The 26,636-nt window shown below is 44.1% G+C and overlaps 2 long non-coding RNA genes across 2 annotated transcripts; both read right to left on the bottom strand.

Annotated features, from left to right (window-relative positions):
- Positions 1-3,553: 3,553 nt before the first annotated feature.
- LOC140420370 (uncharacterized) lies at positions 3,554-10,142 on the bottom strand. Its single transcript, XR_011946321.1, has 2 exons — positions 10,088-10,142; positions 3,554-7,809 (listed from the first exon to the last, which is right to left on the bottom strand). It is a non-coding gene; the product is annotated as an uncharacterized lncRNA (long non-coding RNA).
- Positions 10,143-15,296: 5,154 nt separating this feature from the next.
- On the bottom strand, positions 15,297-22,200 carry LOC140420366 (uncharacterized). The gene is made up of 2 exons (XR_011946317.1): positions 21,986-22,200; positions 15,297-17,641 (listed from the first exon to the last, which is right to left on the bottom strand). It is a non-coding gene; the product is annotated as an uncharacterized lncRNA (long non-coding RNA).
- Between the last annotated feature and the right edge of the window lie 4,436 nt (positions 22,201-26,636).

A 26,636-nucleotide genomic window follows, 5' to 3' on the forward strand; every position in this document is an offset into this window, starting at 1 on the left:
TACAAGATGGAAGAGAGATGAATGGAAACTGCTTAAGGAAGACAGAAATAATGAAGTAAGAAGCCTCAGCCCCTCTCCACATGGCAGCAACGGGCCCGTCCCAACACCTCATTCGGGTCTGGAGAAGTCTGAGCTGAGACTATCCTGACTGAGCTGAGAAAATTCAGAAAAGACATTAGTGACGCCCTTGGGACAATGAAAGATTCAGTCTCAGAACTGGAACAAGCTGTCAGCGGTTTGGGAAAGAGGGTAGTGCAGCCGGAGAACAGAATTAGTACAGTTAACAATCGTAACATTCACAGATACAGGCTCCTTTCTTATTTACACCAGAGAGACAGACGGTTCGAGGACAGATGTCAGAACCTCGAACATTTCATGAGATGGAGCAACCTGTGAATTTATGAGGTGCCAGAAAACTCAGTAGGTGGGACATTACCCGCTGGGTCGAAAGCTTTCTCAAGAACCTGCTTAAACTCCCGATCGATTTCCCACTGCAACTAGAGTGGGCTCACAGATCACTGTAACAAAAGCCGTCAGATGCTAATTCACCCCGAGATCATTTGTGGTGAAATTTCTCAGCTCCAGATGAAAATGTTAAATTAATTGCATACTCTAAAAAAAATTTTTAAATGTGAAAGGATGACATAAACCCATTGAGAGAAAAAAGATGCTCTGTCAGTTGAAACATCTGAGCTGCAAAACTGCATTTTTACAAGAAACACATTTGTCAGACACAGACCACAGTAAGCTGGGCAGATCCTGGGCAAACCAGGTATTCTTTTCCTCTCGTGCATTAGACTAAATTGCCCCTTAATTGGGAAAAAAATAATTATGTCCTCTAAATTTATATTTTAAAAAGCAAGCCCTGGCCTGGATGGCGACATAAACAAATTTTATAAAACGGTTAAAGACATACATCCACCTTTACTTCAGCAGGCCTATCGTCACTCATTAGAAACTGGATCATTGACTCCTTCATGGAGAGATGCAATTATAACGGTCATTCATAAGGAGGGGAGAGACCCAACAGAGTGTGGGTCACATCGCCCCATATCATAACTTAATTGTATCCTGAAGGTTCTAACAACAATACTGGCCCATAGAGTAAACAGGATACTAACTGAGGTTATACACCCAGACCAAACTGGGTATTACTCTGGAGCCAATCTCCACAGGCTCCTTAACATCATGACCCATGCCCAAGGGAATGGAGTTGAGGCCATGACCTTATCTTTAGACGCTGAAAAGACATTTGATCAAATATCATGGGTGTACCGATTTCAGACTTTACACCAGCCTGGAGTTTGGACTCAACTTTGTGACATGGGCCCAGGTCCTCTATTCAAATCCAGGGGCCTCTGTTCGTGTGAACAGTCATATTACTGAAGTCTTTGGGCTAGAGAGGGGGACAAGACTGGGTTGGTCTCTGTCCCCCTCTTCTGTTCACTTATGGAAAGAACACTGAGCACAAATGGTGAGAGACAAGACGGACATACAGAGGTTCTAGCTGGAGAAGAAAAGCACCAGTTGTCATTCCATGCTGATGACATCCTGCTTTACTTATCAGATCCTGCAACATCCATATTTTCTATGAAAGAGAGTATTTAAAAGGTAGGCTGTGACTCAGGTTATAAAGTTAATGTTAAAAAAAATTGAAGCAATGGTGGACAAATCCCAACCATATTGAGACACAAAGTGCCTTTAAATGGCAGTTGGACACTAAATATCTCAGTATTCTTGTCCCACCAACAATCGATAGAATATATGGAGCAAATTACACTTGTATCATTAGCCATATGAAGAGTGGTCTGGATGAGTGGCTGAGCCGACCACTCTCTCTGTTAGGACGAATTGAAGGTATTCGGATGAATGTCCTCCCCGGATTGTTCCAGATGTTACCTGTTCAGATTCCTGAATCTACATTCAATTTGCTACATTGTCTGATCTCCCGTTTTTGGGCAGCTCAACTATAATCTGTGACAGCTTGGTTAACAGACAGCGTAGACACACGGTGGCTGAACCTGGAGAAACCTGCGTCCCAACTTCCATTAACAGCACTGCCATTTCTGGGTAACAGCTTAAGGGATTGCAGAATGAGTGAATGCCAGATTGACTAACAATATTTGGAAAGAAATTCAGAAATCATTCCATTTAACTGGTTCAATTTCGGCTCTGACCACCATTGGGTCTATAAAATATTTAATACTCTCCACGCACGATAAGGACTTTTTAAGAAATGGTCTGAATATTGCCTCACCTTCACCAGATATTTCAGCAGATACTCCAAAATCTTTTGAGCAGATCAGATGGGAATTTGGCCTTCCAAATATTAACATTTTTAGCATACGTACTGATACAACATTTTCTTTGCAAACATGAAGGGGGCAATTTCATGGAAAAGAAACAGAGTCCCATTTTGGGCATGTTTAACAGGATGGCTTCCAGCGCTTGCAGCGGTTGAACTGCAACAGGAGATACCAGTGGAAGACTGGGATCAAACTTGTCCTGAGACCAACTCGTCACCGACCAAATATCCGGAGGGAATATAAATGGAAGCTCATTCCGAGCTACTTCTGAAGACCACCTATTACTGTAAGAATTGGTTCCTCCTCTATAAGTAGTTACTGGAAAGACTGCAGGAAATCACTACTTCCACACATGCTGATCGTGGCCAAATTTGAGAGAGATTGGGATAAGATATTCAAAACATTGGCTGAGGTGTTGCACATGGACATCCCACAGACCCTCCTCCAGCTGCTCTGTGAGGGACAATTCCAGAAGGGATGGAAAGAAGAAAACAACACAATCTTTTACAAGTTTGGCTGTCATGAAGGGTGTTGTCCTCAAATAGCTGAAACCCATTCCCCCAACCTGTGAAACTTGGTGATCTGAAGTCAGAGAGCGATTTGAGATGGACAGAATCCCGCATGCATTCCGCTCCCAGAGCCAAACATTATTTCAAAGGTGATTGCCAGTAACGGGATTATTCATATGAATTAAACCACAGAGAGCACTCCCGCCCCCAACCCAGCCCCACTCATTATATACATTTTATTTGCCTTTTAAAAAAAAAAGTGTTTTCCCATCTATTTCCGTGGCCATTTTTCCCTGATGCTCGATGTAAGGAAGCAACTTTTATACGGACCAGTATCATCATCAAACTCTTGTTTATCTGCTGTATCGACACCTGTCTGTGCGTGTAACTTGATTCTCAAAACTAAAAGTGACTTTGTTATATTGTGTCTTTTATATTTCTGTCAACAATGCCAATGATTGATGTGGACAATTCGAACCATTTTAACCTTTTGTTTCTGTGTGGCGTGAGAAAATTAAAATAAAGAGTTTTTCAAAAAGCACTCCATTGGTTGCAAAGCACTATGGGACATCCAGTGGTTGTGGAAGGCGCTATAGAAATGAAAATTTTAAAATTGAAGTCTTCTGTCATCTGATCTTATTTTATGCATCTTAACTAATTTCAGTCACCCCCAACTTACCATTTAATAAATTCACTTTGGGTCAGACAAAACTTTAAACAATTAAGACAAAGGTAGAATTCTCTGGATAGAAAATTTTAAAAGAAGTTTATTAAATGAAAAACGTTTACTGAACAACTTTAAGAAATTAACTATTTACAACTTCATGTGGGAGATCAGTCTTTAGAAGCGTAAGCCTCTCTGGCTCCTTCTTTGACAGTAATTTCCTTGGAACTCGGCCTCGGAAGTCTTCAGTACTTGACCAGCAAGGAAGACCGTCAAAAACTGTACTTTTATCCCCAAAGTGACCATTACCTCACGTCAGAGTTGGGCCTGTTGTAACATGACCATTGTTCAATTTGGTCACTGGATTAATTTAATTGGATCCCCAATTACTAACACCTTCTCTCATTATCTCAGACAGGAATACAATAGAACTGTTTCATACTATCCCTTTATCTGTTTCTATACAATTCCTTATTCATACCGTTTGAAATGTTGAGACTAATCAGAGCTTGAAGGTCTCTCTTGCCAGTACATTTATCTTCATTGAAGATTCTTTTTTTAAATAAATTTTTAGAGTATCCAATTCATTTTTTCCAATGAAGGGACAATTTAGCGTGGCCAATCCACCTACCCTGCACATCTTTTGGGTTGTGGGGGTCAGACCCATGCAAACAGTGACCTGGAGCAGGGATTGAACCCAAGTCCTCGGCACCATGTGACAGTAGTGCTAACCACTGCACCATCATGCCACCCCTTCATTGCACGCTCTTTACATACACAGCAATTAAGGTTGTATATGTTTACAGCAAATAAAACTCAGTCTTTTAATAGAATTACGGATTCATTAATTGCAGCTCAATTAAGGCTCAGTACTTTTTCAATCATCTGTGACTGACAGGTAGCTAATTAGTACAGTGATCTTTAATTAATACATTTGGTTACTACAAGATCCACTGATTTAAAAAGACAAGTTTGGAAGATAATAGCTTTCTTTCTTCCTCATCGTGATCAGATTGAAGTATCAGCCTTATACTTGATGCCAGATTGGACAAAACATAATGTTGTGTAGCTGATCAAAATGATAAAAGAAATTCTTAGTTTGAACAATTTCTGTTGCTATGCAGCTTATTCAAGCATGTAGGTTGATACAGTGTTAACTTTTGAACTAAAAGTTCCTGTCATATATTAGAGTTTAAAATGGCTTCCTTGACCTTGTTATGTATAATGTTCAGAGTCAACATGGGCACAAGGGGTGGATTGGGCTCCTTCTGTGCTTTCTGAGCCGCATTTGCACTGAAAGAAAAGTGGTAAATACCAGTGGAAATACTTCCGACGGGTGGATTCGAAGCAGAGATATTGGAATGTTTCCCAAAGGAAGTTGGGGGGGGGGGGGGCACCTGAGGGATATAAATGAAAAGGGATAGATCTATAGAGAGAAATTTCACCTGCTCCAGTCATTCCAATTAACTGACGCCCCTCATCCCAGGTGCCATTCTCATAAATCTCCTCTGTACCCTCTCCGAGAACTTCACATCTTTCCTAAAGTGTGGGGCCCCAAAATAAGATTCCATTTTCGAGGGATCGAATTGTTCAATACGTTAAACTTGTTTAGAACCAGGGTTAGATTACACAGGCAGTACTGTAAACATTTGTGATCGCCATTTAGGAAAAGGAAATCGAGGCCTTGGAGAAGGTGCAACAAAGATTCACAAAAATACTACGATCAGATGAAATGGGGCAGCAGTAGGCCATTCGAGGTGCCGGGTGGCCTACTGCTGCTCCTAATTCGTACCTTATCACATCCTTTATGATAGATTGTAGCATTATCCCTCCTGCTGATGTCAGGCTAATGGGTCTGTGGTTCCCCGTTTTCTCTCTCTCCTTAAATAGTTACCACCATTTACCATTTACCACCTTCCAATCTGCAGGAACGATTCCAGAATCTATAGAATTGTGAATGATGATCACCAATGTATCCACTATCTCTACAGCTGCCTCTTTCAACACTCTGGGATGTAGAGTATCAGCTTTTGGGGATTTATTAACTTTCAATCACATTAATTTCTCCAATACTATTTTTTCACTAATACTAATCTCTTTCAGTCCCTCGTGCTCACTGGTCCCTTGGTTCTCTAGTGTTTTTTGGACAATTTTTGTATCTTCGTCCATGAAGACAGACACATTGTTTAGTTTCTCTGCCATTTCCTTATTTCCCATTATAAACACTCCTGGCTCTGCCTGGACTGGACCCACATTGGTCTTTGCTGATCTTTTCCTTTTCACATTCCTACAGGAGCTTTTTCAGGCGTTTTTTATGTTTCTCCCCAGTTTGCTCTCATATTCTATTTTCTCTTTATCAGTTTCTTGATCCTCCTTTGCTGAATTCTAAACAAGTTCCGAAACCTCAGGCTTTTTATTTTTAAAGTTAGAGTACCCAATTCATTTTTCCAATTAAGGGGCAATGTAGCTTGGCCAATCCACCTGCCCTGCACATCTTTGGGTTGTGGGGACGAAACACACGCAAACACGGGGAGAATGTGCAAACTCCACACGGACAGTGACCCAGAGCCGGGATCGAACCTGGGACCTCGGCGCCGTGAGGCAGCAGTGCTAACCACTGCGCCTCCGTGCTGCCACTGAAACGTCAGGCTTACTACTATTTTGTCCACTTTATGGGTCCCTTCCTTTGATCAAATGGAATCTTTAACTTTCTTGTTGCCACGTTTGCATCACTTTTCCTGTTTGATTTTTGTTTCTGAAAGGAATATATTTGATGTAAATATTTGAACTTAAAGTCGCTAAAATTCCCAAAAGATCATCGGCTGCTCTCCCCTTTGAGAGAGAGAGAGCTGACTGGTGGTGACTTAAACTGAGGGTCACCACACCTGAGTTGAGGGGCAATGTTGACAAGGCTGGACCTTCATAGATAACCGAAGCCGCTCGGGGGATTGAAGCCACGCTGTTGGCATTATGCCGCATCACGAACCGGCCGTCCAGCTCGCTGTGCTAACTGACCCCTTGGTCAATATGTAATAATTCCTTAAATATTAGCTACTGCCTATCTCTGAATGTACCATTTAATGTAGTTTCTCAGTGCACCTCAGACAACATGCCTCTCATACCGATAGTTTCCTTCTGTGAGAAACACCCAGATAAATTAGACAAAAGAACCATGTAAACACCATAGCCATCCTCATGGCAACATGGCATGCTTTGGGAGTTTCCAAACAGAAATGAGAAATAATTATCTTCGAACTTCCAAACCCCGTTCACTCTGTGATCCATGTGCAATTTGAAGCCAAAATCACAACAAGGCCCAAAAAGCATCAGCCCATTGGAGGCAAATTAGTCAGACCGGTTAGTCCAGCAAAAGGCAAAGTTCCGACCAATCCCATTTACCAACTGTCAGATGAACGAAATGCAGTCCTGGATGTAAATGAGGGCAGAAACAAAATCATCAGAATCCAACCCCTGTAATCACTTGTGAACTCGCTGGTGTCTCTGCAGGTGCGATGAATCACGAAATCCCTTCTCACACTGAGAGCAGATGAATGGTCTCTCCCCAGTGTGAATTCGCTGGTGTATCTGCAGGCTGGATAATTGAGTAAATCCCTTCACACACTGAGAGCAGGTGAATGGCTTCTCCCCAGTGTGAACTCGCTGGTGTGTCCGCAGGCTGGATAATTGAGTAAATCCCTTCACACACTGAGAGCAGGTGAACGGCTTTTCCCCAGTGTGAACTCGCTGGTGTCTCTGCAGAGTGGTTGAATCACTGAAGCACTTCGCACACTGAGAGCAGGTGAATGGCTTTTCCCCAGTATGAATTCGCTGATGTCTGTGCAGATGGGATTGCAGAATGAATCCCGTCCCACATTGAAAGCAGGTGAATGGCCTCTCCCCGGTGTGACTGCGTCGATGAGCTTCCAGCTCTGATGGTGCTTTGTATCTCTTCTCACAATCCCTACATTTCCACGGTTTCTCCATGGTGCAGTTGCCCTAGTGTCTCTCCAGGTTGGACAAGCAGTTGAAGCCTTTACCATTCACATGTGGATGATTTCTCCCCGCTGTGAATGGTACGATGACTATTCAGGCTGTGAAACCGGTTAAAGCTCTTTCCACAGTCAGTGCACTGGAACACACTCACTCAGGTGCTTGTGGGTCTCAGTGCTTTCCAGTCACACGGATGTTTAAAATATTTTGAAGTAGACAAACATTTCTCCTTCCAGATTATAAGGCTGTTGATAGTCACAAACCTAATAATTGAGTGACTCTGTGAGATCTGGACTTTTGGTTTGAGATGTCTGTCTGTAATTCCTCCTTTTCTAATATCCTGTAAGTGGAATTCACAACAGACATCACATTTAGTGCAGGGCAGAAATTCAGAACAGACAATTTTAGTTTCTATGAAACATTCTTTCCTCTCTCATTCCCCAAAAGCTGTAAATCTCCATCCCACATACTCTCCCTCCATTCTCATTCTGCTGTATCTAATATTCACACTCCCAATTCTCCTGAAGATGCTGATCCAGGCTGATCAACCCATCCACGCCGACCACGTCATCTCTCGGACTGAGAGGCTCATAAGAAATAGGAGCTGCAATCGGCCATTCATCCCTTTGGACCAGCTCAGCCATTCAATGAGATTGTTGGCCGATGTACATAAACACCATTTTCCCGCACTATGCCCCATATCCCTTGATATCTTTAACATCTAGAAACCTATCAATCTCTATCTTGCAAATCCTTAATGACTGAGGCGCCACACTCTTCTGGGGTAGAGAATTCTTAATTTTCCTGCCTATTCCCCATAACCCTCGACTCACTTGTCAAACGGAAATTGGTAGAACTCAACCTTGAAAATATTCAATTCCACTGATCCCAGTAGAAGAGAAATCCAGAGAGTAACAACCCTCCGAGGAAAGAGATGATTGGAAATATATAATGTAGCGACAGTACAATATATGTATTTAAAAAAAATTAAATTCAGAGTACCCGATTAATTTCTTTTCCAATCAAGGGGCAATTTAGCGTGGCCAATTCACCTATCCTGTACATCTTTCTGGGTTTATGGGGGTGAGACCCACGCAGACAAGGGAGAATGTCCAAACTCCACACGGACAGTGACCCAGGGCTGGGACCGAACCCGGGTCGCCAATGTCGTAATGCAGCAGTGCTAACCACTGCACCACCATGCTGCCCTCTATAGTACAATATTACACAGCTAGAAATAATATTAAATGCACTTTATTACAGAACCATCAATATATCTAATCTGTATTATATAACACTAGACATATCTTGTCATATTCATTTAATTTCATTTCATATCTCTGTCCGATATTAATTTACTGTCCCTTTAAATGTCTGCCATCTCCTGGAGAAACCAACCCTTTAATTGTGAACATTAGGAAAGAGACCATCCTTTTAGCCAGACAAATAAATGTGTGAAGCTGAGGGAGCAAAGGATGCCAATGTCTTTAAGGGAGAGAGACCTGGGCCTAGCTTTCCAGAGTCGGCACCCTCCCTGGATTCACTTCCTTTCCCTTCAGTTGCTGCAAGTCACCAATTGAAGGTCAGAATGAGAAAATAAATGGAACGGGGGAGAAAAGAAAGTGTTTTACTCACAGATGTTGGAGACAGGAGGAAGTTTCAGTCTGTGAAACTCAATTTTCATTCATACAAATCCCGCGCACTGATTGGCTGGAGGACCAGAGTCCTTCCGATCCACCAATTGTTCCAATTGGTCAACACCTCAGCAGGAAGGTCAGGTTGTTGACTCTTCTCCGCACATGCGCAGTCCCGGGCCGCCCGCATGGCGGATAGAACCGTTTCTCGAGTGCGAGGAATTGTGGGAGCCGTGACCGCCATTACTCATCTGGAGCCCAGTCTCCAAACTCCTGGGACTGGGATGAAAAGTGGGGGTCCGGGAGGGAGCAGTGACCCAACCCTGACACAAAGTCACTAGCTTTAACTGTGACGTCTCCCTTTGCAGAACAGTTTGTTAACTTCAGGGTGTAAAGATTGAGACACCTGGGTGACATATTGGGGAGGGAATAGGTGAATGTGAACTGAACCCGAGAGCCAGCACCTTCAGGGAAGGAGAATTGGGGGGAAAGTAGGAGGAGGATAGTGGGATGAAGTAGTGTTACAACAGGTAGGGAGGAGGTAGAGATTGGGGACACAGATTTATTGTTTGAGACGAAGATTGATTCTGCTGTTGTTGCTGTACCAAACCTTATTGGTGCTGAAGATTGGGGCCTATTTTTGCTGATGTTAGAGACCCCTGGAACTGAGATGGAATTTAAAATTCTGGATTTAGGTCAAATGAACCAAATTTGAATTGCACATCCTGTGTCATGTCCTTCCTGTAGTTCAGTTGGGTCTGCTGCTTGCTGGGTGATCAGTGTCTTTTTAAGAACTGCTGCCTGTGATCTCTCCACATTCATTGAGGGACTCTCAGCTGCAATTATTTTACAATAAAACAGTTCACTTTCAGCATTGCACCCAAACAAATCCATTGGTGTGAAATCAACAATTCCAAGTCTGAAATGTTCCACTGATTGAAATGACATAGAATGGACATCAAATAAACATGCCATAAGGTCCACCTGGTCTGTGATGGTTTTGATGCTCCACATGTTTCCTCCCAGTCTTCTTCACCTTCACTGTCAGTCAGGCTCAGTGGATAACACTCCTGCCTCTGAATTCCAAAGGTGCTGGGTTAATTTCTCAATCAGGACTGGAGAACAAACCCCACGGCTGCCCTCAAGTGCAATGCTGAGGGAGTGCTGCTCTTTTGGAGGTGCCATCTTTCAAATAATGTGTGAAACTGTGGTTCCATTTTCCTCCTTTGGTGAATATAAAATATCCCACATCATTCTTTTTGAAGAAGAGCAGGGGAATTAATCTCGGTGTCCTGGTCAATATATATCCCTCAATCAACATCACTAAAACAGATCGTTATTATCCTATTGCTGTTTGTGGGATTTTGTTAACTGTGAATAGGTTGTAGGGAGACTACAAACAGATACAAACAGGTTAAGTGAGTGGGCAACAATTTGCAGGATGGAATATAATGTGGGGAAGCTTGACTGTGTTCACTTTGGCAAGAAGAATAGAGAAACACAATTCTATTTAAATGGAGAGCGATTTCAATACTCAGTGTTACAGAGGGATCTGGGTGTCCTGGTACAGGAATCACAAAATGTTAACATGAAGGTACATTAAGTGATTAGGAAAACAACTGGAATATTAGTGTTCCCACAAGGGGAATGAAAGTTACAGCTGTGCGGGTCCTTGGTGAGACCACATCTGGAATATTGTGCACTAGTTCTTCACTTTTTTTGAAACACAAAAATATAATTGTGTTAACAGCAGTTCAGAGAAGGTTCACTCGACTCATTCTCAGGATGAAGGGCTTCTCTTATGCAGAAAGGTGGACCATGTTAGGTCCTTAGTCACTGAAGTTCAGAGGAAGGAGTGGTAATATTATAGAAACATTTACAATCCTGACTGAGGTGATTTAATAGGGTGGAAATTAGGCAGATGTTTCCAAATATGAGAGAGACTAGAACCAGGGGACACAGTTTATCAATATGGGGACCACCATTCAGACGGAGATTGAGGAGAATGTTTTTCTCATAGAGGGTGTTTAGTCTGTGGAATTCTCTTCCCCAGAGAACAGTGGGGGCTGGGTCATTGAATATATTCAGGGCAAAGTTGGACAGATTATTGACAGAGGAGACAAGGGTTATGGGGGTGAGACAGGAAAGTGGAATTGAGATCACAGCCAGATTAGCAATGATCTTATAGAATTGGGCAGCAGGTTCAAAGAGCTGAAGGGCATACTCCTGTTCCTATGTTCCGATCTTGTTTTGCCTAAATTTGCTGCCACGTTTCCTACACAACAGTGACTTTAATGCACCACGAAATAGAAAGTGCATGTCAGAAAGGCAAGGTCACAGTGATCATGGGGGACTTCAATATGCAGGTGGACTGGGTAAATAATGCTGCCAGTGGATCCAAGGAAAGGGAATTCATTGAATGTTTACAGGAGGGCTTTTTGGAACAGCTTGTGATGGAGCCCACGAGGGAACAGGCCATTCTGGACTTAGTGTTATGTAATGAGCCAGACTTGATTAAAGATCTTAAAGTAAGGGAGCACTTAGGAGGCAGTGATCATAATATGGTCGAATTCAATCTCCAATTTGAAAGAAAGAAGGTAGAATCAGATGTAAAGGTGTTACAGTTAAACTACAGGGGCATGAGGGAGGAACGGACGAAAATCAACTGGGAGCAGAGCCTCGTGGGAAAGACAGTAGAACAGCAATGGCAGGAGTTTCTGGGAGTAATTGAGGACACAGTACAGAGGTTCATCCCAAAGAAAAGAAAGGTTATCAGAGGGGGGATTAGGCAGCCATGGCTGACAAAGGAAGTTAGGGAATGCATCAAAGCAAAAGAGAAAGCCTATAATGTGGCAAAGAGTAGTGGGAAGTCAGAAGATTGGGAAGGCTACAAAAACAAACAGAGGATAACAAAGAGAGAAATAAGGAAAGAGAGGATCAAATATGAAGGTAGGCTAGCCAGTAACATTAGGAATGATAGTAAAAGTTTCTTTAAATACATTAAAAACAAACGGGAGGCAAAAGTTGACATTGGGCCGCTCCAAAATGACGCTGGTAATTTTGTGATGGGAGACAAGGAAATAGCTGAGGAACTGAATAAGTACTTTGCGTCAGTCTTCACAGTAGAAGACATGAGTAATATCCCAACAATTCCGGAGAGTCAGGGGGCAGAGTTGAATATGGTAGCCATCACAAAGGAGAAAGTGCTCGAGAAACTAAGAGGTCTAAAAATTGATAAATCCCCGGGCCCAGATGGGCTACATCCTAGAGTTCTAAAGGAGATAGCTGAAGAAATAGTGGAGGCGTTAATTATGATCTTTCAAAAGTCACTGGAGTCAGGGAAAGTCCCAGAGGATTGGAAAATCGCTGTTGTAACCCACCTGTTCAAGAAGGGAACAAGGAAAAAGATGGAAAATTATAGGCCAATTAGCCTAACCTCGGTTGTTGGCAAGATTCTAGAATCCATTGTTAAGGATGAGATTTCTAAATTCTTGGAAGTGCAGGGTCGGATTAGGACAAGTCAGCATGGATTTAGTAAGGGGAGGTCGTGCCTGACAAACCTGTTAGAGTTCTTTGAAGAGATAACAAATAGGTTAGACCAAGGAGAGCCAATGGATGTTATCTATCTTGACTTCCAAAAGGCCTTTGATAAGGTGCCTCACGGGAGACTGCTGAGTAAAATAAGGGCCCATGGTATTCGAGGCAAGGTACTAACATGGATTGACGATTGTCTGTCAGGCAGAAGGCAGAGAGTTGGGATAAAAGGTTCTTTTTCGGAATGGCAACCGGTGACGAGTGGTGTCCCGTAGGGTTCAGTGTTGGGGCCACAGCTGTTCTCTTTATATATTAACGATCTAGATGACGGGACTGGGGGCATTCTGGCTGAGTTTGCCGATGACACAAAGATAGGTGGAGGGGCAGGTAGTATGGAGGAGGTGGGGAGGCTGCGGAAAGATTTAGACAGTTTAGGAGAGCGGTCCAAGAAATGGCTGATGAAATTCAACGTGGGCAAGTGCGAGGTCTTGCACTTTGGAAAAAAGAATAGAGGCATGGACTATTTTCTAAACGGTGACAAAATTCATAATGCTGAAGTGCAAAGGGACTTGGGAGACCTAGTCCAGGATTCTCTAAAAGTAAACTTGCAGGTTGAGTCCGTAATTAAGAAAGCAAATGCAATGTTGTCATTCATCTCAAGAGGCTTGGAATATAAAAGCAGGGATGTACTTCTGAAGCTTTATAAAGCATTAGTTAGGCCCCATTTAGAATACGGTGAGCAATTTTGGGCCCCACACCTCAGGAAGGACATACTGGCACTGGAGCGGGTCCAGCGGAGATTCACATGGATGATCCCAGGAATGGTAGGCCTAACATACGATGAACGTCTGAGGATACTGGGATTATATTCATTGGAGTTTAGGAGGTTGAGGGGAGATCTAATAGAAACTTACAAGATAATGAATGGCTTAGATAGGGTGGATGTAGGGAAGTTGTTTCCATTAGCAGGGGAGACTAGGACTCGGGGGCACAGCCTTTGAATAAAAGGGAGTCACTTTTGAACAGAGATGAGGAGAAATTTCTTCAGCCAGAGAGTGGTGGGTCTGTGGAATTCATTGCCACAGAGGGCGGTGGAGGCCGGGACGTTGAGTGTCTTTAAGACAGAAGTTGATAAATTCTTGATTTCTCGAGGAATTAAGAGCTATGGAGAGAGAGCGGGTAAATGGAGTTGAAATCAGCCATGATTGAATGGTGGAGTGGACTCGATGGGCCGAATGGCCTTACTTCCACTCCTATGTCTTATGGTCTTATGTTCAGAAAGTACATCATTGGCTGGAAAGTGCATCGAGAAATCCAGTGGCCCTGAAAGCTGTTATACAAGTCTAAAGCTACGTTAGAGTATCTGACACTTAAAGGTAGATGCTATTGAAGATATTTCATCACCGAGCTTATGTACAGTACAGATTATTAATTACACAAATGTGTTAATGAGGTGAAGTCTAACAGCCAATTATGATAAAGTGGCTGACTCCAACTATTCTCCATGGCACCACCACTCTTTTTAGTGACTACAATGTACTGACATCACCAAACCTAAACACGTAGAGCTTCCATGCTCATCGATCCCCAAACAGGCTGAATGTGCCCTACACCCAAAGTGGGGAGTCACAGGAACAGCTAACAGAGGAGCCAAAGAGAAACCATTTGGATCCAGAACATTGTAAATATCCTTTTACTCTGGCTGTCTTTGAGCCTCAACTCATTTTCTGCCTTTTATAACCATGTTCAGTTTCATTAATAAACTATTATCAGGAAAAATATTTGATTGTTGTTGACTTTTCTTGATTAGACTGATGCACATTAAGGATAGCGGCTAAGAGGGGTTGACAGATTCTTTAACAGAAAGTGAGCCACTCTAAGGCAGTGTTTTTCAAACATTTTTACCTAGTACCCATTTTTACCAACCGGTCGACCTTCACGACCCACAACGGCCGAACTTTGCGACCCACATCGGCCAATCTTTGCGAGCCATGTCGGCTGACCTATGTGACCCTGGGAGTTTTAAAGGATAACTTTCCCTTTCTAACTTTGCATTGTCTATAGTGTCAGCCGTGGCTCAGTGGGCAGCTCTCTCACCTCTTGAGTCAGAAGGTTGTGGGATCAAATCCCAGTCCAGGGACCCGAGGACAAAAATCACATCCAACATTCCTTGTTCCAGCACTGAGGGAGTACTGCACTGTCAGAACAGCCTTCTTTCAAATAAGATGTCAAACTGAGGCCCTGTCTACCCCTCTCAAATGGATGTAAAAATATCCACAGCCACTATTTTGAAGAAGAACAGGGGAGTTATCCCCGGTGTCCTGGTCAATATTTATCCCTCAATAAACATCACTAAAAACAGATCATCTGCTCATTATCACATTGCTGTGTGTGGGATTTTGCTGTGTGTAAATTGGCTGCCGAGTTTCTGACATTAAAACAGTGGTTACACTTCAAAATTACTTAATTGGCTGTAAAGCACTTTGGGACATCCTGTGGTTGTGAAAGACGCTGTAGAAATGCAAGTTTTTAAATTGAAGATTTATGTTATCTGATCTTGTTATCTGGAACTTAATTGATTTCAGTCATCTCCAACATACCATTTAATAAATTCACTTTGGTTCAGACAAGACTTTAATGAATTAAGGCAAAGGCAGAATTCTCTGGATAGAACATTTAAAAATAAGTTTATTAAATGAAAAAGGTTTACTGAACAACTTTAAGACATTGACTTTTACAACATCATGTGGGTGATCAGTCTGTAGAAGCGTAACCCTCTCTGGCTCCTTCTTTGACAGGAATTCTTGTGGAATTCAGCCTCGGGAGTCTGGCTCCTTCTTTGACAGTAATTTCCTTGGAACTCGGCCTCAGGAATCTTCAGTACTTGGCCAGCAAGGAAGACCTTCAGAATCCCCAAAGTGACCATTACCTCACGTCAGAGTTGGGCCTGTTGTAACATGGCCATTGGTCAATTTGGTCACTGGATTAATTTAATTGGATCCCCAATTACTGACACCACCTTCTCTCATTATCTCAGACAGGAATACAATAGAACTGTTTCAGACTATCGCTTTATCTGATTCTACACAATCCCATTAATCATACAGTTTCAAATGTTGAGGCGAATCAGAGTTTGAAGGTCTATCTTGCCAGAACATTTATCCTCATTACACAGCAATTTAGCTTTTACATTTTTACAACTAATAAAAGTCAATTTTTTACTATAACTACTGATTCATGATTGATTCATTAGTTGTAATTCGACTGAGGACATACAACATTTCTCGTCCCAGCACTGAGTGAATGCTAAACTGTCAGAACAACCTTCTGTCAAACAAACTACTTATTACTGTACTGACTGGTGCCTAATTAATACAGTAATCTAATTTTTTTTCTTTTAAAATAAATTTAGAATACCCAACTATTTTTTTCTCATTAAGGGGCTATTTAGTGTGGCCAATCCACCTAACCTATACATCTTTGGGTTGTAGGGGTGAAACCCACGAAGACACGGGGAGAATGTGCAAACTCCATACAGTCAGTGACCTGGGGCCGGGATCGAACCCGGGTCCTCGGGCCGTGAGGCAGAAGTGCTAACCACTGTGTCACCATGCCGCCCCCAGAAATGCAAACTAAATATCTTCTCACTTCCAAACACCCTATCCCTGCCCCGGGTCACTGTCTGTGGGTACTCTAAACGTATGTTAAAAAAAACTTCCAAACACCCTTTCACCCTGTGATCCTTGTGACATTTTAAACCAGGTATTTGCATCAAGGCTCAAAGAGCATCAGCCAACTGGAGGTAAAGTCGTGACACCAGACAGTCGAGCAAAATGAAACACTCTAAATCCCCATTGACCAAATGTCAGAAAGAACAAAATGCAGCCCTGGATGTAATTGTTTTTAATTTAAAGTACCCAATTCTTTTTTTTTCAAAATTGAGGGGCAATTTAGCATAGCCAATTCACCTACACTGCACATCTTTGGTTTGTGGAGGTGAGAGCCACGCAGACATGGGGAAAATGAGCAAACACCACACGGACAGTAACCAGGGGCCGGGATCGAACCACTGTGCCACCAGCCCTTGATGTAATTGAGAACAGGAACAATAACAGCAGAATCAAACCCCTTTAATCACTTGTGAACTTGTTGGTGTCTCCGCAGGGCGGATGGATCACCGAATGCCTTCGCACAGTGAGAGCAGGTGAATGGTCTGTCCCCGGTGTGAACTCTCTGGTGTATCCGCAGGTTGGATGATTTACTGAATGCCTTCCCACACAAAGAGCAGGTAAATGGCTTCTCTCCTGTGTGGACACGTTGGTGTACCCTCAGGGTGGATGATTCACTGAATTCCTTCCCACACTGAGAGCAGGTGAATGGCCTCTCCCCAGTGTGAACTCGCCAGTGTATCTGCAAGTGGGATAAATTACTGAATCCCTTCTCACACCGAGAGCAGGTAAATGGCTTCTCCCCAGTATGAACTCGCTGGTGTTTCCGTAGGTTGGATAACTCAGTGAATCCCTTCCCGCATTGAGAGCAGGTGAACGGCCTCTCCCCAGTGTGACTGCGTCGATGAATCTCCAGCTCTGATGGGTATCTGAATCCTTTCCCACAGTCCTCACATTTCCACAGTTTCTCCATGTTTTGGGTCTCCTATGTCTCTCCAGGTTGGATAATCAATTGAAGCCTCGCCCACACACAGAACACGTGTACGGTCTGTCCCTGATGTGAATGGTGTGATGGTATTTATTCAGGCTGTGTAACTGGCTAAAGCTCTTTTCACAGTCAGTGCTCTGGAACACTCTCACTCGGGTGTGTGTGTCTCGGTGCTTTTCCAGTCACACCGATGTTTAAAACCTCTGAAGCAGACAGACCAGAGAAACATTTCTCCTCCAAGTATCAAAGGCTGGTAATATTCCAGACCCATGGAATTGAGTGACTATCAGATTTTGATGTAAAGTTTGGTTTGAGATTTCTGTCTATAATTCCTCCTCTTCTAATATCCTGTAAAAGGAATTTACAAATGTCATCACTGTCAGTACAGAATAGAAACTCAGAACAGACAATTCTAGTTTCTCTGGAACATTCTTTCCTCTCATTCCCCAAAAGCTGTAAATCTCCATCCCACACACTCTCTCTCCCTCCATTCTCACTCTGCTGTACCGAATATTGACCCTCCCAATTCTCCTGAAGGTGCTGATTCAGGCTGATTGACAGATCCATGCTCACTGCTTCCTGTGCAGGACACAATAGATTCTGCAGTCGGCCATTCGGCCCATTGAGCCTGCTCATCCATTAGAGATAATTGGCCGATCTACCTCAGCACCATTTTCCCACACTATCCTCCATATTCCTTGATATCTTCATCATCTAGAAACCCATTGACCTGAAAATACTTGATGACTCCACAATCCTCTGAGGGAGAGAATTCCCCACATTCTTGGGTGATGAAATCCCTCCTCACCTCAGCTTTCTCTCCATTTTCCTGCCAGTTCCCCATAACCCTCGACTCCCTCGTCAATCAGAAATCTGTCCATCTCAGCGGTGAATATATTCAGTGACCCCCAAACTCCACTGGTCCCTGTGGAAGAGAAATCCAGAGACTAACAACCCTCTGAGGGAAGAGATGACTGGAAATATATAACGTAGCTACAGCACAATATTACACAACTGGAATTAATAATAAATGTATTTTATCTGGATTGTTAATTGCAGGCAATAAACATTGCAAATCAGTGAGAGATTTGGTTTGCTGTCAAGGCTCAAGGGTCTAAAATCCAATCACCTCTCTCAGATGCAGGGATGAGCATGGGGTGTGAAGTCAGTGATTATTGTAAATTATCTGTGTGGGCAGCAGAGAAGGGAGCAGCTGTTTTTAGTTGCCTGCCCCAACTGCAGCTGGGTTAAGGCCCAACAGTGTCGATCACTGTTTGTCTCTCACAATGCGCTATCTTTATAGGTTTATAGTCCTACTGTAAACAGAAGTAATTGCCCCACCCGTCTATCCACCTTTAGCTGCTCATTAACTATTGAGAACTTGTTCCTCCTCAGCCATTTGTTGAATGCAGTGACCTGAGCCAGGTCTCTTCTTGCTCAGTATGAACCTCCTCAAGATCCGGCCCTCTGGATTTTATCACAAGTGAGGTTTCATTTCCTCAATGTGATGGCAGAACATGATGCAAAATATAGAAAAGGAATGAGGAACTTCTGTTTCGTGGACAAACGCAAGAAGGTTGGTTTATTCTTCTTGGAGCAGGAATGATTGGGGGGAGTTAATCGAAGTGTTCAATGGGCTGGATGCTCCGGTGCCCCAGTCACGTGTTTCTCAGCAGCGCGCCATTCAAGGGCGGCGGGATTCTTTCTTCCCGCTGTTTGTCGATGGGATTTCCCATTGAAGCCATCCCGGAGAATTCCGGCCATCTGAGGGAGTGAATTCTCCACCTCCCCAGTCGCATGTTTCTCGACAGTAGGGCTCTCCATTCCCGGTGCTGGCCAATGGGATTTCCCATTATATCCATCCCATGCTGCCGGGAATACTGCAGGCGGGGATGTGCTGCCGACACAATAGAAAATCCCACCGGTGGAGAATTCACCTTGAGGTGTTTTGATGGAGTAAATAAACAGATACTGGGCTGCATTCTCCATTCGGGAGACTAAGTGCTGCCGCCGGTGTAGAATCGGGTGCAGTGAAGAGGAGATAAAGATTTTACAGACAGATGTAGATAGACTCAGAGATTGGGCCAAACATTGGCGATGGAGGTTAATGTGGATAAGTGTGAGGTTATCCATTTTGGCCAAAAAAATAGAAAGGCAAATTTTATCTGAATGGAAAGCAGATTCAAAATGCATTTGGGCAGAGGAATCTGGGTGTCTTTGTTCATGAATCGCAGAAAGTCAGTACGCAGGTACAGCCTGGAATTAAAAAGGCAAATGGAATGTTAGCGTTTATTGCAAAAGGACTGGAGTAGAAAAGTAGAGAAGTGTTGTTTCAATTGTACAGGGTGTTTGTGGGACCACATCTGGAGTATTGTGTCCTGTATTTGTTTCCTTATTTGAGGAAGGATGTGGTGGCATTGGAGGCAATTCAGAGGCGGTTCACATGATTGATTCCGGGGATGAAAGGGTTGACGTATGAGGAGAGAATAAACATTTTGGGCTTATACTCATTAGAGTTTAGAAGGATGAGAGGGGATCTGATCGAGGTGTATAAAATACTAAAAGGGATTGATAAAGTAAACATAGACCAAATGTTCCCCCTTGTGGGGAAATCTAGAATGAGAGGTCACAGGTATAGTTTGAGAGGCGGTAGATTTAGAACTGAGGTGCAATCGTTGTAATTTTTGTATCCTCACTACCTACAGGTGAGGTCCCAGAGGGGTGGAGAATAGCTAATGTTGTTCCTTTGTTTAAGAAGGGTAGCAAGATTAATCCAGGAAATTACACCAGTGGTAGGGAAATTATTGGAGAGGATTTTCCAATACAGAATTTACTCTCATTTGGAAGTAAGTGGAGGTATTAGCGAGAGCAGCATGGTTTTGTGAATGGCAGGTCGTGTCTCACTAACTTGATTGAGTTTTTCGAGGAAGTGACAAAGATGATTGCTGAAGGTAGGGCAGTGGATGTTTTCCACATGGACTTCAGTAAGATCTTTGAAAAGATCCCTCATGTCAGAGTGGTACAGAAGGTGAAGTCTCCTCAGAGATAAGCTGGCAAGATGGGTACAGAAATGGCTCGGTCATAGAAGGGTAGTAGTGGAAGGGTGCTTTTCTGAATGGAGGGCTGTGACTAGTGGTGTTCTGCAGAGCCTTTGATGTTTGTAAATGATTTGGAGAAAAATGTAACTGGTCTGATTAGTAAGTTTGCAGAAGACACAAAGTTTGGTGGAATTGCAGATAGTGATGAGGACTGTCAGAGATTACAGCAGGATATAGATCGGTTGGAGACTTGGGTGGAGAGATGGCAGATTGAGTTTAATCCAGACAAATGTCAGGTAATGCATTTTGGAAGGTCTAATACAGGTGGGAACTGTACAGTAAATGGGAGAACCCTAAAAAGTATTGACAGGCAGCAGGATTTGGGTGTACAGGTCCACAGATCACTGAAAGTGGCAACGCAGGTGGATAAGGTAGTCATCGGCTGGGGCATGGAGTATAAAAATTGGCAAGTCATGTTGCAGCTTTCTGAACCTTAGTTGCCGCACATGGAATATAGTGTTCAATTCTGGTTGCCACATGACCAGAGGATGTGGAGGCTTTGGAGAGGGTACAAAAGAGATGTACCAGGATGTAACCTGGTACGGAGGGCATTAGCTATGAGGAGAGGTTGGATAAACGCAGTTTGTTCTCACTGGAATGATGAAGGTTGAGGGGCAACCTAATAGAAGTTTACAAACTTATGAGGGGCATGGACAGAAGCTTTTTCCCAGGGTGGAAGAGTCAATTACTTGGGGACTTAGGTTGAAGGCACGAGGGGCAAAGTTTCGAGGAGATGTGCGAGGGAAGCTTTTTTTTTTTTACATAGAGGGTAGTGGGTGCCTGGAACTCTCTGCCAGAGGAGGTGCTGGTGGAAGCAGGTATGATAGTAACGTTTAAGGGGCATTTTCACAAATACGTGAATAGGATAGGAATAGAGGGATACGGAAGTGTAAAAGGTTTTAGGTTAGATGGGCAGCATGGTCGGTACAGGCTTGGCTTGGAGGGCCGAATGGCCTGTTCCTGTCCTGTACTTTTCTTTCTTCTTTGTGACCTGTTTCACACAGAGGGTGGTGAATTTGTGGAACTCGCTGCTGCATAGTGAGGTAGAGTTTGAGTCATTAAATGGTTTAAAGGAGATAGACATATTTCTGATTTTAAAAACAGGTTTAAGGGATATGGGAACAGGTAGGGAGGTGGATTTGTGAGCAGGAAGAAATCAGCCATGATCTGGTTGAATGGCGGAGCAGGCTTGAGGGGCCGAATTGCCTACTTCTGCTCTGAATTCCTATGTTCCTATATTACAGAACCATAAATAATATATCCAATCTGTACCATATAAGAACAGTAGACATATTTATGTCCTATATTAATTTACCGTCTCCTTAAATGTCAGCCATCTCCTGGGGAAACCTGCCCTTTAATTGTGAACATTAGGAAAGAGACCATCCTTTAGCCAGACAAATAAATGTGTCAAGCTGAGGGAGGAAAGGATGTCAATGTCTTTAAGCGAGAGAGAGAGACCTGGGCCAACCTTTGCAGAATCTGCACCTTCCCTGGATTCATTTCCTTTCCCTTCAGTTGCTGCAAGTCACCAATTGAAGGTCAGAATGAGAAAAGAAATGGAAAGGGGGAGAAAAGAAAGTGTTTTACTCACAGATGTTGGAGACAGGAGGCCGTTTCAGCCTGTGTGAAGCTCAATCTTCATTAACACAAAGCTCGTGCTTCGATTGGCTGGAGCACCAAAGTCCTTCCGGTTGTTAGCATATTCCCATTGGTCAACATCTCAGCAGGAAGTTCAAGGGACGGGTTTTCCACTGCCCATGCGCAACTTCCCCTCTCTCTCTCTCTCTTCTCCCCCCCCGGACATGCGCAGTCCCGGGGGGGGGGGGGGGTGAGAGATCTCACTCTGGCCGGAGTATCAGCCGATTGCCTCGAAACCTTGTCTCGAGAATGTGCAGGAAGAGGGGACACAATCGGTGGGGGCGGGGTTCCCGTGTCCGCGCGCCCGGCCTGGAACCCGGAGACATCAGGGCGCAGCAGACTAATTGTTATTGGATGATTCAGGCACGGCGTCATTGTGACGTCACAAAGACTTCCCAGCACATGGTCGCTCATTGGGAACAATATCACTGATCCCGCTTGCATGGAGCTTGTCCACTGTCTGCCCAGCAAAGCTGCTGCTCCTCTGTCGCTGAATGAAGATTGAGCTCCACCCAGACTGAAACTTCCTCTTGTTTCATCATCTATGAGTAAAACACTTTCTTTTCTCCCTCTCTATTTCTTTTCTCATTCTGACCTTCAATTGTTTAAAACCCAGGCCCAGAGGAGATGTATCCCAGGCTGCTGTGGGAGGCAAGAGAGGAGATTGCAGAGGCTCCGACAATTTTCAAATCTTCTCTGGTCACAGGAGCGGTGTCAGAGGACTGGAGGTCAGATAATGTGGCTCCATTGTTCAGGAAGTAAAGTAAGGAAAAAAACGAAATTACAGGCCAGTGAGCCTAACCTCACTGGTAGGGAAACTTTTGAAAAAATTCTGAAGACCAGAATTGATCTCCACTTGGGGAGGAAAGGATTAATCAAGGATAGTCAGCATGGTTTTGTCAGGGGAGATCATGTCTCACAAATTTGACTTGACTTTTTTCAGGAGCTGTAGTACAGTACGGTAGTACAGATCATGTAGATTACAGGGACTTCAGTGAAGCATTTGACAAGGTCTCACATGGGAGACTGGTCAAGAAGGTAAGAGCCCATGGGATCCAGAGCAATTGGCAAATTGGATCCAGAATTGACTTAGTGGCAGGAAGCAGAGGGTGATGGTTGAAGATTGTTTTTGTGACAGGAAGCCCGCTTCCAGTGGTCTTCAATATGCATCAGTGCTGGGGCCTTTGCTGTTGTAGTGTACATTAATGATCTGGATGTGGGGGGAAGTTAGGGCCTCGGCGTGGACCCCATTATGGGGGAACCACCGGTTTGCCCCAGGAAGAACAGGTGGAGGGTTTTTGGGGTGGCACAGGGCAGGCATACGTAAGTGAGGGGACCTGTTTGTGGACGGGAAGTTTGTGAGCTTGGGTGAGCTGGAGGAGAAGTACGGACTCCCCCCGGGGAACACCTTCAGGTACTGACAGGTAAGGGCGTTTGCCAGACGGCAGGTGGTGGAATTGCCACGGCTACTGCCACACACAGTACAGGACAGGGTGCTCTCGAGGGGGGTGGGTGTGATTGGGGAAGATCTTGGAAACTTACCTGGCGATGCAGGAGGAGGAGGAGGCCTCGGTGGTGGAGTTGAAAGGTAAGTGGGAGGAGGAGTTGGGAGAGGAGATCGAAGAGGGGACGTGGGCAGATGCCCTAGGGAGGGTGAACTCTTCCTCTTCATGCGCGAGGCTCAGCCTCATACAGTTTAAGGTGCTGCACAGGGCACACATGACCGGGACTAGGATGAGCAGGTTCTTTGGGGGTGAGGACAGGCGTGTTAGGTGCTCAGAGAGCCCAGGAAATCACACCCATATGTTCTGGGCATGCCCAGCACTGGAGGAATTTTGGAAGGGCGTAGCGAGGACGGTGTCGAGGGTGGTAGGATCCAGGGTCAAACCGGGCTGGGGGCTCGCAATATTTGGGGTGGCAGAGGAGCCGGGAGTGCAGGAGGCGAAAGAGGCTGGAATTCTGGCCTTTGCGTCCCTGGTAGCCCGGCGGAGGATTCTCCTTCAGTGGAAAGATACGAGGCCCCCAAGTGTGGAATCCTGGATCAGCGATATGGCAGGGTTCATTAAATTGGAGAGGGTGAAATTCGCCTTGAGAGGGTCGGTACAAGGGTTCTTTAGGCGGTGGCAACCGTTCTTAGACTTTCTGGCAGAACGCTAGACATTGGTCAATGGCAGCAGCAGCTCGGGGGGGGGGGGGGGGGGGGAGGGGGTATACTTTATTTTTGTTTATGTTATTTACAGTGGAAGGGTCTGAGGGGGTGTATACACCTGTTGTCTTAAGTCGGGGTGTTAATGTTAATTTATTATTTAGGTACGGGGGGGAGGGGTTTGGGGGGTTGCTTTTTTAGATTGTGTTTTGTACTTGCCCCTGTTGGGTTCTTTTTTCTTTCTCATTTTGTTACTGATATTTTATGAAAACCTTTAATAAAAATTATTTTTTTTAAAAAATGATCTGGATGTGAATGGAGGAGGTATGATCAGGTAAGTTTGCAGATGATACAAAAATTGGTTGTATGATAAGTAGTGAGGAAAGATTAAAGGGTGATATAGTCGGGCTGGTTAAATAGACAGAACAGTGGCAAATGGAATTTAACCCTGAAAAGTGTGAGGCAGTGCATTTTGGGAGGATGAAAAGGCAAGGGAATATACAATGAATGGTAGGACCCTAGGAAGTACAGAGGGTCAGAGCGACCTTGATGTGCCTGACATAGATCCCTAAAGTCAGAAGGGAAGGTAGATAAGGTGGTGAAGACGGGATATGAGATACTTCTATTAGCTGAAGTATAAAATTTAAGAGTACGGAGGTTACGATGGAGCTGTATAAAACACTCGTTAAGCCATACCTGGAGTACTGAGTGCAGTTCTGGTTACCACACTAGAGGAAGGACATGATTGCATTGGAGAGGATGCAGAGGAGATTCATAAGCATGTTGCCGGGGCTTTTCAGCGATGAAGGGACCCTGGTTAGGAGTTTTCTGGGAGCAGTGGATGCTGAGGGGATATGTGGTTTGGGCAGCATGGTAGCACAGACCTATGAAGGACATAGCTAGAGTAGATAGGAAGAAAGCTTTCCCCTTAGTTGACAGGTCAGTAAACAGTGGGCAGAAGTGTAAGGTAAGGGGCAGGGGATTTAAAGATGTTTTGAGGAAAAGCATTTTACCAGAGGGTGGTGGGAATCTGGAACTCGCTGCCTGAAAGTGTGGCAGAGGCAGGAAACCTCACAACATTGAAGAAGCATTGAGATGAGCACTAGATAGGCCATAGCACACAAGGTTATGGTCCAAGTGATTGGAATTCATACGTGCTTGATGGCTGGTGCAGAAATGATGGGCCAAAGGGCTTCTTGCTCTGCTGTAAAACTCTCTGTTTTCATCGAATCCCTACAGTGCAGAAAGAGGCAATTGGGCCCATCGAGTCTGCACCAACCCTCCAAAAGAGCACCTCACCGAGGCTCAAGCCCTCACCCTATCCCCATAACCCCAGCTAATGTTTTTGGACACTAAGGGGCAATTTAGCATGGCTAATCCACCTAATCTGCACATCTTTGGAATGTGGGAGGAAACACGAGCTCCTGGAGGAAACCCACGGGGATAAAGTGCAAACTCCACACAGACAATCACCCAAGGCTGGAATTGAACCTGGCTCCCTCATGCTGTGAGGCAGTAGTGCAAACCACTGTGTCTCACCGTGTGTTATATGCTACAGATTAGATATATTACTGATGGTTCTGAAATAAAATACATTAATTATTCTTGTCTAGTACTGTAGCTACATTATATATTTCCAGTCAGATTTATAACCGACGAGGGCAGTGCAGTGGTAGCACTGTAGTCTCACAGCGCTGAGGTCCAGGTTCGATACTGGCTCTGGGTCACTGTCCCTGTGTAGTTTGCACACTCTCCCCGTGTTTGCGTGGGTTTCACCCCCACAACCCAAAGATGTGCAAGGTAGGTGGATTGAACACGCTAAATTACCCCTTAATTGGAAAAAATGGATTGGGTAGTCTAAATTTTAAAAAAGAAAAAAAAAAGATTTATAAGAGAAGCGAAGGAGTCCATTGGACATTTTGCGTCGAGGCCAACTCCTTGAGCAATTCTGTCAGTCTCGAGTGGATCCCATTCTGTAACCCTGCAGCACCCATCCAATTTCATTTACAAATTTACTAATCATCTCTGCTTGACTCCCCTCAGAGGCAGCAAGTTCAAGAACATGATCAGTCACAACCCCCTGTATCTTAACCAACTGGAACAATCCTAAACATCAAAACATTTTTAGTCCAGTAATATTGACATATATCTGCCTGTCAGCCTGCATGAAGATTTTCAGGTCTCTGTGTCCAGGACAGGAAGCAGTGAGCAGGGATCTGGCAATCAGCCTGAATCAGCACCTTCAGGAGAATTGGGAGGGTGAATATTAGATACAGCAGAGTGAGAATGGAGGGTGAGTGTGTGGGATGGAGATTTACAGATTTGGGAAATGAGAGAGGAAAGAATGTTCCATAGAGACTAGAATTGTCTGTTCTTAATTTCTATCCTGTACTGACAGTGATGATTTTTGTAAACTCCTTTTACAGGATATTAGAAGTGTTCCAGAGCACTGACTGTG

Source organism: Scyliorhinus torazame, chromosome 5 (assembly GCF_047496885.1).
Source record: "Scyliorhinus torazame isolate Kashiwa2021f chromosome 5, sScyTor2.1, whole genome shotgun sequence".
In the NCBI taxonomy this organism is placed as follows: domain Eukaryota; kingdom Metazoa; phylum Chordata; class Chondrichthyes; order Carcharhiniformes; family Scyliorhinidae; genus Scyliorhinus; species Scyliorhinus torazame.